Below are 13,843 nucleotides of genomic sequence, written 5' to 3' on the forward strand. Positions count from 1 at the left end.
AAAAGAAAACAAAAAGAAAAGATTGGATAAGATTGTACCTAACCCCTGGATACTAAACCAGAAAGCAAAAAATGCCAAAAAGAATGAGCTTCGGAAACATGCATTGAAACCCTAGAGAAGGGAGTGAAAAAAGGCATGGGTGAACCTCAGACCCAGGCCCCAGTGTAACTGAGTAAAACTGGATGGCGTAAGAAGGCAAAAACACCAAACATAATTTGAATATACCCTCTACCATAACTGTGATATGAACAATATTGTGCTTAATCCCAGCAACAGAAACCATGTAATCTTGTAGATATGATACCTTTTAATGGCTAACAAAAATATACGATGTTATAGTGAGCTTTGGAACCAACGCAGGGTTCTTCTTCAGGGTTAAATGAAATCGAGCAGAAGCATAAAAGTGGAAAAAAAGTTAAAGATTCAGCACCCCTCATGGATCGCATCCATGAGGGGAGCTGAAAGTACTCAACCCTATCCTCTGTAATATCCTGGTCCTTCCAGGAGCTTACGCCGCCTTCTGCACATGCGTGCCAGACATCATACGTCGGGCGCGTGGCGCAGAAAGGCTTGCAGCTGGGGAAATTTAAAATCACCATGTATAGCAGAGAGCAGAGATATATCAACGGGACCCGCTATATGCGATGTCCTACGGCGTTTTGGTCTTTCCAGGACCTGACGACATCTTTTGCGTGCCAGACATAAGATATCGGGCGCATGCGCAGAAGGCTCGGTAGATTTAAAATCTCCGTGCTCCTGGCTAGCATGAGTAGCAGAGAGCAGAGACTCCCCGGGAATCGCTGTATGTGGTTCCCGGTCACATGATCACCGTTATCCAATGGATAACAGCGATAATGTAAAGTAATAAGTTTATCTACCTTCTCTGATCATATTCATGAGGGGAGATGAAATTACGTATCTAATGCTTTTGCGCACCCACCCGTCACCAAAATAGCGGATGCATGCGCAAAAGCCACAGATTGCCGGGGTAATTTAAAATCTCCCTGCTCCAGGTTACTAAACATAGCCAAGAGCCTAACACATTTAACACATGGCAAACCAAGCATGTTAGAAAAGAAATTGAAGGAAAAAAATTCTTTAATTTCTTTTAAATTTTCTTTAATTTTTTTTTATTATTACCTTATTTTCAATTGTTTATTGTATATTACAAAATATTACCGTATTGACGGAAATTTGTTAGAAGTCAAAAACGAAGTATGAGTAATTGTATACATACTGTAATGTATGTTATATTGCTTCGTCATTTTTCTAATGCAACGAAGTAAAAAAAAAAATATAGCCAAGAGCCTGGAGATCTCACGGGGGGGGGGGGGGGGGGGGGCAGTACACGGTTTTTGGTCACATGATCGCCGTTATCCAATGGATAACGGCAATTACGTAAATGTAGAAAAAAAGGTAGTTTCACCTCCTGTCATGGATCGAAACCGTGAGGGGAGGTGAAATTACTTACTTAAGGACTACAGGGATGTCTCCCAATGGTATCCTTATCCGCAGACCTTTCCCCAGCTTCGGCACATGCGCCCATCGACAAAATGGTGGATGCAAGTGCAGAAGTTGGGGAGGATCAGGGAAATTTAAAATCTCCTTGCTCCTGGTTACTAAAGGTAGCCAAGAGACTGGAGCAGTGACCAAGGGCCGTAGTGAAGGTCTCCGGCCACGTGATCATTGTTATCCAATGTATAATGGCGATCACATAAAAGTTAAAAAAACACTTGAAGTTTAATGCTCCTTTCCATTTGGGCCCTGTTGTGCATTCAGACATAAGATTAGGGCTGCAATGGGTGTGCCTCTGAACACAGAACAAACAGCATAAAGATACATTTAATGGAATCTTTGACAGATGTTCCTAATGAAATCTCTGACACAGATCTGAGCAAGGCCAAAATGAACAATCAGGCCCTGAAAGTAATCCCTCTGGCTTCACCTCCTTCTCTCCTGAGTAATGACAATAGCTACTGAGCTACTACTACTAATAATCTTTTATTTGTATAGCGCCAACATATTCCACAGCGCTTACAAAGACAGGGGGAATACAGAAAGACAAAAGTTACAGAACCACGGTTACGTAGTAATCAGTTGATTGAAAGAATAGGGGTGAGGGTCCTGCGCCAACAAGCTTACATACTACAAGTAATGGGGTGATACAGAAGGTAAAGGGGCTGGAGATGTACACAGTATGGCGAGGTGGAGAGTGAGGGATGCTATACACACAGACAATGGTCAGACATTTAGCCGTGTGATGGCAGAATCGGTAAGACTGCAGGGGCAGTTGATGGTGGCTAGCAGGGAATGCAGTCAATAGGTCAGGGAACATGTTATCATACAGCACACAGAGGGGTTTGCTTAGGGAATGTGGTATGCCTCCCTGAGGAGTTGCGTTTTTAGAGCACTCCTGAAGTTTTATGAGTCCTGGATTGCCTGGATAGCCAGAGGAGTGGTGCTGCTCTGGAGAAGTCTTGGAGGCGGGGATGAGAAGTTCATATTAGAGAGGTACGCAGTCTAGTTTCGTTTACAGAGCGGAGATCCCAGGCTGGGTGATGGATTGAGATAAGGGAGGCAATGTAGGGTGGCGCTTCGCTCTGGTGGGCTTTATGGATGAAGGTAGTGAGTTTAAATTGAATTCTGTATTTAACAGGCAGCCAGTGCAGTGACTGGCACAGGGCAGAGGCATCTGAGTAGCAGCTGGACAGGAAGATGAGCCTGGCTGCTGCATTCAGGATGGATTGGAGGGGGTAGAGTCTGGTGCAGGGGAGGCCGATCAGCAACGAGTTGCAATAATCGATCCGAGAGTGGACGAGGGCAACAATAAGCGTTTTTAGCGTGTCCACAGAGAAAAGAGCGGATTCTTGTGATGTTCTTGGGGTGCAGTTGACACGTTTGGGTCAGAGATTGGATGTAGATGATAATGGAGAGATCGGGGTCGAATATGACTGCAAGGCAGCAGGCATGCTGTCTGGGAGTTATGGTGGTGCCACAGACTGAGATAGAGATGTCAGGATGAGGTCGGTTAGTGGAGGGCAGAAATACCAGTAGGTCAGTTTTAGAGAGGTTTAGTTTTAGGTAGAGAGAGGAAATAGTGTTAGAGACAGCGGACTGACAGTCGGTGATGTTTTGGAGGAAAGGTGCAGAGATGTCATGGGAAGAGGTGTATAGCTGGGTGTCGTCAGCATACAGGTGGTATTGGATGCCAAAACTCCTGATGGTTTGTCCAGTAGGGGTTGTGTAGATGGAGAAAAGGAGGGGGCCGAGTACCGAGCCCTGGGGGACCCCAACAGCGGTAAGATAGGTAGGAGGAAAACCAGGCCTAAGTGTCCTTTAGGCCAATGGAGTGAAGGATACTAAGGAGGAAGAGTTTGTGGTCAACAGTGTCGAAGGCTGCGGAGAGGTCGAGGAGGATTGATATGGAGTAATAGCTGTCAGGAGATTGTTTGATACCCTTGTAAGGTCAGTTTCTGTCAAGTGTAGGGGTTGGAAGCCAGACTGCAGGGGGTCGAGGAGAGAGTTCTCTGATAGCTTACAAGGCGGGAGTAAACTAGGCACTCTAGTAGTTTGGAGATGAAGGGGAGATTAGAGATGGGTCAGTAGTTGGCAGCATCAGTCGCATAAAGAGTCTGCTTCTTTAGCAACGGAGATATATATGATGGTGTGTTTGAAAGAAGAGAGAAAAATGCCAGAGGTCAGAAAGAGGTTGAATGTAGTGGTGAGATGGGAAATGACCACTGGGGAGAGGGATTGGAGGAGGTGTGAGGGGAGAGGGTTGCTAGCGCAGGTGGTGGGGTGAACAGCAGAAAGCAATTTGGGGACTTCTTCCTCTGTCATTGGTCTGAGTACAGGCAGTGAGCAGGAGCTATATGCAGTGCTGACAAGACTAGGGTCAGGGCTAGTCTGGGATTGGGAAGTTATTTCCTGACGGATGTCAGCAATTGTCTTTTTGAAGTAGGCAGCCAACTCTACAGCACTGAGATCCGTCACCGGGGGCTGTGGTTTAGGGCTGAGAAGGGAGTGAAAAGGATTAAAGAGACGTTTAGGGTTTACAATAGTGAGGAGACAAGAGAGGTGAAATAGACGTGTTTGGCATGGTGCAGGGCGAGGTTGTAGGTTCTGAGCATGAATTTGTAGTGGAGAAAGTCCATGGACGTTTGCGACTTCCTCCACAGCCGTTCAGCACTTATGGAACACCGCCAGATGAAACATGTTTGAGGCGTGAGCCAGGGTTACCACGTTCTACATCGGATGGCTTGGGTCATGGGCGGCGCCGCTTCATCCAGGGCATGTTTGAGAGCGGTGTTGTAGTGAGCGGCAGCCAGGTTGGGGCAGGAGAGGAGAGAGATAGGGAATAGAGAGGACTGTAGAGACTCAGCAAAGTCCTGGCTGTTAATGGCCTTAAGGTTCCTGTAGGTACAGTACATAGGTGGGTCTGGAGAGACGTTAGGAAGCATGACATAGAAAGAAAGGAGATTATGGTCGGAGAGCAGAAGAGGGGAGTTAGTGAAGTGAGAAGCGGAGCAGAGATGGAGGAAGACCAGATCAAGAGTATTGCCATCCTTGTGAGTGGGAGAGGCTGTGAGTTGAGAGGGACCAAGGAAGGAGGTGAGAGATAGAAGCTGAGAGAGAGATGGGGTCATTAATGAGGATGTTAAAATCACCTAGGATGAGGGTTGGAATTTCTCAGGATAGGGAGTGGGGAAGCCAGGCAGCAAAGTGGTCCAAAAACAGGCGAGGAGCACCTGGGGGGCGGTAGATAACTGCTACTCGCGTGAACAGCGGGCGGAAAAACCGTAGCGTATGTACCTCAAATGATGGAAGAGTGAGTGAGGGTATGCGGGGACTGACCTGGTAGGTACACTTTGGGGAGAGAAGAGCACCTGCATCTCCACCACGCCTATCATCTGGTCTCGGGGTATGGGAAAACTGCAGGCCATTGTAAGACAGTGCAGCAGGGGAGGCCTTGTCAGACTGCAGTATCCACGATTCTGTGAGAGCTAGCAGGTTTAGGCCTCATGTCCACTAGCTAAATGGAATTGCGGATTCTGCAGCAGATTAGAAAAATGCAATTAAAAGAATTGCATTTTTCATGCGCGAGAGAAAAAACGCAGCATGCTTCATTCTGCCGCGGATCGGCAACATTGCTATCACATTCATAGCAATGTGTGCGGATATCTGCATGCAAAAAAATGCCATTTAAAGTAAATCCGCGCGGAATCCGCCGCGGGAATCCGCCGCGGAAATCCGCGGCAAATTCTGTGCAGATCGTATTTTTCAAGTGGACATGAGGCCTAAGAAAACGCTCAAGCCCAACTGCTAGCCCATGTGAACCCTCCCCTGACTCCTTAGTGAGTCAGGTAGGGGGTAATAGTTAGGAGCAGTGTAGGTGGTGCCAGGATTGGGAGAGATATTCTCAGCTGCTATTAGCAGCAAGATAGCAACAGAAGTGACAGCATTAGTGATAGCTTTGAATTGCAAGGCATTTAGGCAGAGTTTGTGGCCTACCTGTCGAACTGCCATGGTCAAACTGCATCACACTTGATCCAGCCACACTTAATACAGCTCATATTTGCAAGGCAAGACACTCGCGTGGCATACATGCTTACCCTGATTTTATAATGAAAGTTAAGATACAACTAGGAAACAAATGGGAGTAGCTAATCAAGTTCCAATTGACTAGGCAGCTGAGTTTAGCTTTGCAAACCTACTGACCAAAAGGAGGAAGGGGAGGGGGGAATTTATTGCTCTCCTTAGATAAGGCAAGCATCTCAACAAGGATGGGTGAAATATGCTGTTTGGGGAAGGTGGATAGCAGAAATAACTAAAAGTAAAGTTTTATTTAGCCAGTAAAACATACCAATGCAGATAGGAAAAATGCAAAATACACAATTCACAGCGCAATCAGCACCGATGGTTTAGGCAATGGTTTATTCCGAGGGGAATAGCAGAGCAGGTTCAGCTTGGAGTGGGGTGATGCAGAAAAGATGTACCAATGCAGATAGGAAGAATGCAAAATACACAATTCTCTATTAGGGCTCCTTCACACTGGAGATCTTGATATCGCCATGAGTAAATTGCGTCAAAATCGTAGTTTTATGCCAGAGATTTTTGAGCGTCACCGATGCTTTTTCTTGTGAAAAATCGTGCATCACATTGGTGCCACCAGCAATTTTATCTCGTGAAAGTCAATTGGAGTTTCTAATGTTAAAAACGCATTGCAAATATTTCCCTCAGTCTGAGATGTATGTTGGAGATGTGGATCCGAGCCTGATATCATGCTACATATATGGTGAGAATGTCCACTCATTCAACCTTTCTGGGAAAAGATCTTTGAATTATATGGGGAGGCGTCCCAAGGAACGGTGGAGGTTACTCCGCAGCTGGCATTGCTCTCTGTCATTCCTGCTGGCCCTTATGCCATGTTAAAAAAGGTCTGTTGCGCCATTTCCACATTGCAGCCAGGGCTGTAATCCCACGCTATTGGCAGAGTAGTGTCACCCCGTCGATCTTGGAATTTATCCAGGAACTGAATCAATTGATGTATATGGAAGAGTTGGTGGACGAGGGCTCTGGGGCCACAAGCTGAAACGGACGCACCTGGGTACTATGGAATGCATTCTGTGACTCACCTGAATTCCAGGATATGACGGGATGGTAGAGGGATGGGCCCCGAGGGGTTCTTGAGGAGACCTGTAAGGGGGCTCTCATCTTGGTGACACATAGTGAGGTTCTTTTTCCTTCTTTTCTTTTTTCCTTGTTCCCAAGACCTATTTATTTTAATTCTATTGTCGTTTTACCCCTTGAGTGGCGGGTTTCCTACGACCCTGTCGTACCCACCAGGGCAGGTTTTTTAAATGGTCTAATCATTGAATTTCAACTAATTTTGCAGTCGCGTTCCAAGAGCCATAACTTTTTCATTTTTCCATTGACACAGCCATATGAGGGCTTGTTTTTTGCGGGACAAGTTGTACTTTTTGATGGCATCATTTTTGGGGGGCTGTCATAACTTTTTACAGTTCTCTGTGGGAGAGTGCAGGCAGAGCACAATGCCACAGCTTGTGGCATTGTGCTCTGCAGCTCCCATAGTGATACATAGCCTGGAAATCTTCCAGGCTATATCACTATCGGCAGTGGAGCTCGTCACGGACAATTTCTGGGCGTGCCACTCAAGGGGTTAATCTAAAAAATATTTATTTTTTCCATTTTTAATGGCAGCAGGTGTTTGAAAACTGCATTATTCTATGAGCACAAGAAATTGCTAGGCCTGGGGGCCCGATGCTACAGTATTTTATTATGTATGTATAAGTTATATGCGTTGTACCGGAAGGACATACAGAAGAAATTATTGCGATATTTCTAGGTACAATATCCTTTTCTTTTTTCTTTCCTAATCTATAAACTATTATTGTGGTACTGCGAGACCTGCTATATGTTGTTCATTTTCTTTTGTCTATGTGTAAAATTACGCAAAAGTTCTTATAAAAAAGCATTGCAAGAAAATTGCAATTTCGTGCTATGCGATAAAGAAGGAGGCTCCATAGGGAAACATGGGAGAGAAAAAGAAGCACATCACAGAAAGATAGAGCATGTCACGATTATTTTTACTTACAACATAGCATCAGTGAAAACATTGCTAATGTGAAGGAACCCATTGGAAAGCATGGATTTCACATACATGCGTTTCATGCGCTGTCGCATTGCGGGAAAATCGTGTGATTTTTGTTGCCTGTGTGAAAGTGGCCTTAATCTTGGTTTGGAAAATTTGCGTGAGATACAATTGTTTGAAACAAATGGGATGGGGGTCGTACAGGAGTTGCAAGGGAGGGGTGGGGAGGAACGAGGCATGGAGAACACAGGCAGTAGGGGATTTTATGTGAAAATCAGTTATTAGAAGGCAAACTGGGTGGGGCGGTAAGGATGTGCAGGGGTAGAGGTCGTATGTGATAGGTAGGGTGGAGGGTATGGGGAGCCATAGGGAGGGGCGGGGGACTAGGTCAGGGGATTTGGTATGCCTCCCTGAAAAGGTGTGTTTTTAAGGTGCATCTGAAATTTCGTGCATTGTGAATTGTTTGGATACCTTGGGGTAAAGCTTTCCAGAGGATGGGTGCTCCTCTTGTGGAATCCTGTAGGCGAGCATGTGAGGTTCGGATTAGAGGCGCGTTTAGTCTGAGTTTGTTAGTGGATCGCAGTGAGCGGGCTGGGTGGTGTAAGGACAGGAGGAAAGCGATGTATGGTGGCACGGTGCCATGTAGAGCTTTGTGGGTGAGATTGCAGTGTTTAAGTTTAGTTCTGCAGTGGATGGGCAGCCAGTGCAGCGACTGGCATAGTGCAGAGGCATCTGAGTAATGGCTGGATAGAAAAATGAGCCTAGCTGCCGCATTTAGTATGGATTGGAGTGGAGCGAGGGGAGATGCTGATGAATAGCGAGTTGCAGTAGTCGAGTCGGGAGTAAATGAGGGCGACCACGAGTGTCTTGAGCATATCCGTGGTGAGGAACGGCCGTATTTTAGCAATATTTCTGAGGTGCATATGGCATGTTTGCGATAGAGATTGGATGTGGCGAGTAAAGGAGAGGTCAGAGTCCAGTGTGACCCCAAGGCAGTGGGTATGCTGTCTGGGGGTTATAATGGTGCCAGGCACTTGAATGGAGATGTTGAGGAGAGGTCGCTTGGAAGGTGGAAAGACGATAAGATCAGTTTTTTAGAGAGGTTAAGTTAGAGAAAAAGGGAGAACATAGTATTAGAGACAGCGGACAGACAGTAGGTGATATTTTGGAGGAATGGTTCAGAGATCTCATGGGAAGAGGTGTATAGTTGGGTGTCGTCAGCGTACAGATGGTATTGGAGGCAGAATTAGTATTATTTATAGTACCAGTGTTTCTGGTGGTGTAATGCACCACTTACTAATGTAATATATAGTGAAAGGCATTGGTGAAATCGTGGCTTGTCGCTGTGTCATGTAAGCTGCATTAGCTTCATGCCGGCATTGAAGTCTCTGTGGCACAACAGCGAGGGTTAGTTTCAACACTGGACAATGGTTGATTAGATGAAGGCTGGACTGGTGTTGGCAGCATTAGCGCTTGATATGACATGTTATCACATTCAGGAGATGTGAAGATAATGGTGAAGGACTATGCTTCAATGTTGTTGTTGGTCAATATGCACTCCCCTTTATGTATGTGTACATTTGTGAGGTGTCATTTATTGGAGTCTCCACACAGGTGTGCAGCTGTCTCACAACCAGCAACAAACTGCCAGACTGAGTACTGGTGTATCCATAGCATGTGAGGCCGCGGGGTGAGGGTGGGCCGTTCCTGTCAGCTCATGGCAGCTGTGTGGCTCTGCAGGTTTTTAATATCGTGAAGGACCTGCGATAACGTCACTATCATGTGATCAAGGGCGGAGCTGAGAGACCATGTGACTGATTGCATGACTATGACATAATTACAGGTCCTGTGAGCATATGGTTGCTGTCAGACTCTGTTTATTATATATGCTTTAGGACCTGCAATGATGTTACTGGCATGTGATCAGGAGGCGAAGCATGTGACGCACTCACGGACAAATGGTCATTAGCACTTTAATTATAAGGATATGCAGAAGGTAGCTCTAGTTTTCTATGATTTTCTGCCGTTTGTTGTGCTGCTATTGACGGCATCTTAGATTAAAAACAATTTGCTTTCATTTGAACTGGAGAATTAAGGCCAGTTTCACTCCTTCCTTGGAAGCTACAGGCCGAGAACTCCCTGCAAATACCGTAAGGAAAAAAAATTGCTGTATGCAGCGTTTTCTTCCGTACAAACCCGGGCAACTGGGTGGAAAACAGGCAGATCACACTATAATCAATGGGGTCCATTCCACACTGTTCATTTCTGTTCACAGATGGAGCTATTCGGTGCAGAAATTCTCCTTTACTGCTCCCCGACCTGTGTAATACAGAGATAGCTACCTTATGACGCTATCTTCCTGAGAAAAAAAAGGGCTATCAGCACTCGAATCCCATATTATATGACATATTTCAATTCATTCATCTTGATAAGAAGAGCCCCGAACATTAGTACGAGTACATAGGCCAGGACCAGCGGCGAGTCTGCAACACCTTAAAGGGGTTGTTCTGTTGTGTGAAGTGTATTTATGCACTTTTGTATGACCATTACAATGCACTTTGTAATATACATTGTGTATTGTATATGAGCCATACAGAAGTTATATACTTACAGCGGGGAGGCTGCAGGAGATTTCTCTCCCTGCTCTCCCCCGGCCCACTCCATTCACTTTACACAACATCCGTTCAGTACTGAACCATGAGTGTGTATAGACAGTCTCTTCTGGCCCGGCCCCCTCTAAGTACACTGTACAGCAGAAGAACGTGCTGTACTGCATATATTTCTTTAGAGGAACTTAGAGGAAGGCAGGGTGAGACTGTAGATTAGTTCAATAGAGGTGGGCGGGAGCTGTGCGAGACCAGAAAACCCTGCTTTTTCATGTGCATGTGTCCTGCTGCCATCGGGAGAGCACACACACAGAAGAGGGAGAGCGCAGGGCATTGTGGGAAGGAACCACAACAGCGCCATCTTTGAAATCTGCATTGAACATCCAATATCAAAGTAAGAAACTGACATTCCAGCTGATCTGCCTGCCGGTTTTTAGCCCCTATATGCTGTGTGTTACCATGCTTACTGAAAGGAAAGGAGCATTATAAAAAAATTATACCCTGTGTGGCCAGACAACCCCTTTAACAGAACATAGCTCCGCAGTTCTGTGTTATGCTGGTGGTCCACACTGAGCCTGTTTGCCTGGCCAGCTCTCCTCACAGACCCCTCCGCTACAGGCGGCTCCCCTCACAGACCCCCTCCGCTACAGGCGGCTCCCCTCACAGACCCTCTCCACTACAGGCGGCTCCCCTCACAGACCCCCTCCGCTACAGGCAGCTCCCCTCACAGACCCCCTCCGCTACAGGTGGCTCCCCTCACAGACCCCCTCCGCTACAGGCGGCGCCCCTCACAGACCCCCTCCGCTACAGGCGGCGCCCCTCACAGACCTCCTCCGCTACAGGCGGCTCCCCTCACAGACCCCCTCCCCTACAGGCGGCTCCCCTCACAGACCCCCTCCCCTACAGGCGGCTCCCCTCACGGACCCCTCCGCTACAGGCAGCTCCCCTCACAGACCCCCTCCCCTACAGGCAGCTCCCCTCACAGACCCCCTCCGCTACAGGCGGCTCCCCTTACAGACCCCCTCCGCTACAGGCGGCTCCCCTCACAGACCCCCTCCCCTACAGGCGGCTCCCCTCACAGACACCCCCCCTACAGGCGGCTCCCTTTACAGGCAGCTCCCCTCACAGCCCCCCTCTGCTACAGGCAGCTCCCTTTACAGGCAGCTCCCCTCACAGACCCCCTCTGCTACAGGCGGCTCCCTTAACAAGCAGCTCCCCTCACAGCCCCCCTCTGCTACAGGCAGCTCCCTTTACAGGCGGCTCCCCTCACAGACCCCCTTTGCTACAGGCAGCTCCCTTTACAGGCAGCTCCCCTCACAGCCCCTCTCTGCTACAGGCGGCTCTCCTCACAGACCCCTCCGCGTGCGGTGTGACATTACCAGCCACTCTGTTCTCCTCCTGCAGGACACGAATAAGCGTGGACCCCTCAGTCCTGCTCCCCGGTGACGGCGCACAGCACGACTGCGGTGTTCTAGTGTGTAGTCAGTAAGTAATAACCAGTTAGTCACAGCGGGCAAATACTTTATCGAGTGAGGAAACTACAGCAGCTACTGATATTGGTACCACAAGGTAATTAGTATACATGGTCGTGCAGATAGATGTCTGTGTGATGTGATATACACCGTATATGTCCGATATATCGTGTTGGCCTTCTGTTAATGAAGAATTACTTTATTCACAAGAACCACTGCCAGAACAAACCTCGCCTCATGACATCAGCCAGAGGGACGACATGTTAAAGTGTGTCAGACATAACCTCCCCTCCCCCAACATCCCCTCTGCTGGGATGGAACAGACAGGCTGACAGACATTTACACTATAAAAGGAAAAAACATAAAACTAGGCTAACAGAACGTGATCTGTGTGCAGGTTGTATGTAAGTACAGTAGGTAAGTATGCCCACACAGCGGGCACTACTGGGGGTCCTGTGACTGACGCTGTATTTGGAGCCCACCCCCCGTATGTATTTGGAGCCATATATATCTCCTCCCTGTGTGTATTTGTTACTCCTCTGTATATATTGCCCCCCCCCCCCCCCCCCCCATATATATTTGAAGCCCCTGTCTCTTGCGGTTCCCTGTCCGGCACTGTATTTCGGAGAACTGAATGGAGTCTCTTGCTGTTCCGGAGCCACGACGGTCTGCGGACGCCGTCAGAAGCTGCGTGAGGTACGGTACATGCCACAAGCACTTTTACCGCAGTTTTAAATGTGTTTGTGGCATCAAAAACCTATAAATTGTGGTAAAATCGCATGCAGACATTTTCAGCACGGTTTTTGGCGTGGTTTTAACCGCACCTCAGAATACACCTTTCAGCCAGTTTCACACAAATGTATTGGGGGCGCATTTATACGTCGGTGTCCCAACCCGACCAGGTAACGGCTCATTTATACAATCGTGATTTCACTGCGATGTATGCGGTGAATGGGATTAATGAAAGTACATTGATTTTCGTTGAGTCACTCACACTAGGGTTTTTTTAATCGCATACAATGCGTGCATAAAAAAGAATGCAGCATGTTGTAGTTTACCGCATATAATGCGCTATTGTTCTCTATGTGTTGCATATTAAGCGCTCTACATACGCAATGCTGCTAAGAGACAGAGGTGGGAATAAAAAAAAGAAACGAATAAAATAGTCAGATGGTGTGCGTGAGATATGCTGCTATTTGCAGTGCGGAATCACTCCCCTATGCAGCATCAGCCCGCTCTCACAGTGGTAAAACGCTGCCTAATGCACAAAAAAGCTTGACATGTACGGCCATGTGAATGAGCTCTTATTCTGACGCACTTACGGAGCATGATGTGATTAATAGTGGCATATTAAGGTCCATTTAGACAGGACGAATGTCGGGCAAACGATGCCCGACACTCGTCCCCGCTTGTACTCGCTCTCGAGCTGTTGCACGGGAGCTAGTATTGCTGGCGCGCTCACAGAGTGGCCAGCAGGGGGGGCGGGGAGGCTGCAGAGACTTCTCTCCTTTCACTTCCCAGCCCCTCTCCATTGACTTAACATAGCGATCAGCTCATCGTCCATTGTGTATGCAGCATAAATGATGGACGATGAGCTGAACGATGATCGTTCACTGTAAATAGCCACCTACATTCGGCTTTAAATGGTTGGGATCAGAGGTTTCTCCACTCTCAAGCTTTAGAGCAGGAGCCCAGCTGTCAGTAGACTAAGCCCTGGCTATTCATGGCACGGTACTCCTGTGCCGGCACAAGACTAAGTCGCCATGTTTTTGCAGTCCCTGAATGACCACCACATAAACATATGACTAGTCACTAGAGATGAGCGAGCACCAAAATGCTCGGGTGCTCGTTACTCGAGACGAAATTTTCGCGATGCTCGAGGGTTTGTTTCGAGTAACGAACCCCATTGAAGTCAATGGGCGACTCGAGCATTTTTGTATATCGCCGATGCTCGCTAAGGTTTTCATTTGTGAAAATCGGGGCAATTCAAGAAAGTGATGGGAACGACACAGAAACGGATAGGGCAGGCGAGGGGCTACATGTTGGGCTGCATATGAAGTTCACAGGTCCCACTATTAAGCCACAATAGCAGCAAGAGTGGCCCCCCCCCCAACAACTTTTACATCTGAAAAGCCCTCATTAGCAATGGATAC

The 13,843-nt window shown here is 47.5% G+C and overlaps 1 protein-coding gene across 1 annotated transcript in view; it reads left to right on the top strand.

Moving 5' to 3' along the window:
• The first annotated feature begins 10,531 nt into the window (after nt 1-10,531).
• DMC1 (DNA meiotic recombinase 1) overlaps nt 10,532-13,843 on the top strand; it is a 66,632-nt gene continuing 63,320 nt past the window's right edge. The window contains exon 1 of the mRNA XM_066594578.1: nt 10,532-10,612. The gene's annotated coding sequence lies outside the window, so the exon portion shown is untranslated. The remainder of the gene's footprint in view (nt 10,613-13,843) is intronic.

This window comes from Eleutherodactylus coqui, chromosome 3, assembly GCF_035609145.1.
Source record: "Eleutherodactylus coqui strain aEleCoq1 chromosome 3, aEleCoq1.hap1, whole genome shotgun sequence".
In the NCBI taxonomy this organism is placed as follows: domain Eukaryota; kingdom Metazoa; phylum Chordata; class Amphibia; order Anura; family Eleutherodactylidae; genus Eleutherodactylus; species Eleutherodactylus coqui.